Below are 632 nucleotides of genomic sequence, written 5' to 3'. Positions count from 1 at the left end.
TGGTGTTGTAGTGCTTTGATAGTTTTGGAGGGGAAGTGTTAGGCAGGCTTGCCTACAAGTGATGCTACCAGCTCTCCCTCTAGTAAGTACACAACCCTACTAATCCATTGCCTCCCTTAGGTGACTGAAGATGATTTAATACTGATAGCAGGCACAAAAGTGGGAGGATGCCTGATTTTCCTACATGGTTCTGTGCTTACTGCAGGGGAAATGAGGGAGGAGGGCAGCATCAACTTTTGTAACTTCCTTGTTCTTCAGTTTATGTTTCTGTAAAATGAGGATAATAGTTACCACCTGGCCAGTGCCCTAGAGCAGGGGTAGTCTATTTTTTGTCAAGGCCCAAATTTCATGATCAAAGATATAGTCAAGGCCTCCAGAGAAAATAATAATATAAACCCAACAATAATAAGTAAATAAGATTTCAGGGTCTATTCAAAAGTGGTAGTCCCCAGTCCACCTATTGCCTACCCCTGCCCATGAGTAACATAAGGCTTAATGTCGCAAATGCAAAGTGTAACGCTGGTAGACTTAAAAAGAACAAGAGTACTTGTGGCACCTTAGAGACTAACAAATTTATTTCAGCATGAGCTTTCGTGAGCTACAGCTCACTTCTTCAGATGCTACATCTGAAG

The 632-nt window shown here is 42.1% G+C and overlaps 1 protein-coding gene across 1 annotated transcript in view; it reads left to right on the top strand.

Annotated features, from left to right (window-relative positions):
• The window catches only part of FAU (FAU ubiquitin like and ribosomal protein S30 fusion), a 140,551-nt gene that overhangs the window by 105,549 nt on the left and 34,370 nt on the right, over nucleotides 1–632 (top strand). The window lies entirely within an intron of this gene.

Source organism: Chelonoidis abingdonii, chromosome 17, assembly GCF_003597395.2.
Source record: "Chelonoidis abingdonii isolate Lonesome George chromosome 17, CheloAbing_2.0, whole genome shotgun sequence".
In the NCBI taxonomy this organism is placed as follows: Eukaryota; Metazoa; Chordata; order Testudines; family Testudinidae; genus Chelonoidis; species Chelonoidis abingdonii.
This window is presented reverse-complemented; position numbering and strand designations above follow the sequence as displayed.